Raw genomic sequence first — 784 nt, 5'->3', positions numbered from 1 at the left:
GGACCAGTAAACCTCTGCCTTAAAAGAAAAGTCCATTGGATTGGAGTTTCTATGAGTGATGTCAATAATAAATTTATATACCAATCAAGTCTTAAAGTCCAGGTAAATCATTAAAAGGACGACGAAAGTAACCCTTCAAAAACATCCACAACAAAATAAAATGTTAATGCAAACAGTAAGCAAACCGAAATCCAATTTGAATGCTACAGAAGGCTACAGAAACATCCATTAACAAATTAAAATGCTGATGCCGAAACACTCAATGTTTCAATCAAATCAATCTTCGCATGACAAAAGTAACGATGCTGAAAACCTTTGTCGCCCAATTTAAAATCCACTGGTAAAACAAACACAAGTGAGAACTTTGTAATTGCTCGCAAATCTCAGCAGTCATACAAGTTCTTGTGAGCACAAGTTGTTTTGGTAAATCATTGAAAGAACGACGAATGTAACACTACAACAGCATCCATAACCAAATTGAATGTTGATTCCGGTAATACTCTGAAAGCATCATGAAATTCAATTTGATGCAACAATCTCACAATATTGTGTCATTCCAACCAAGACTCAAAACAAAGGCAAACCGATGACTAAGTTAAGGCTACAGCAACATCAATACCCAAATTAAATGTTGATTCCGGTAATACTCTGAAAGCAGCATGAAATCCGTTTTGATGCAACAATCTCGCAATATTGTTTTCATTCCAACCAAGTTTCAAAACACAGGTAAGTAATCATGACAAAAGTAACGGACCAATAAACCTCTGCCTCAAAAGGAAAGTCC

This window comes from Tigriopus californicus, chromosome 3 (genome assembly GCF_007210705.1).
Source record: "Tigriopus californicus strain San Diego chromosome 3, Tcal_SD_v2.1, whole genome shotgun sequence".
Classification (NCBI taxonomy): Eukaryota; Metazoa; Arthropoda; class Copepoda; order Harpacticoida; family Harpacticidae; genus Tigriopus; species Tigriopus californicus.
Note: the sequence above shows the minus strand (reverse complement) of the source record.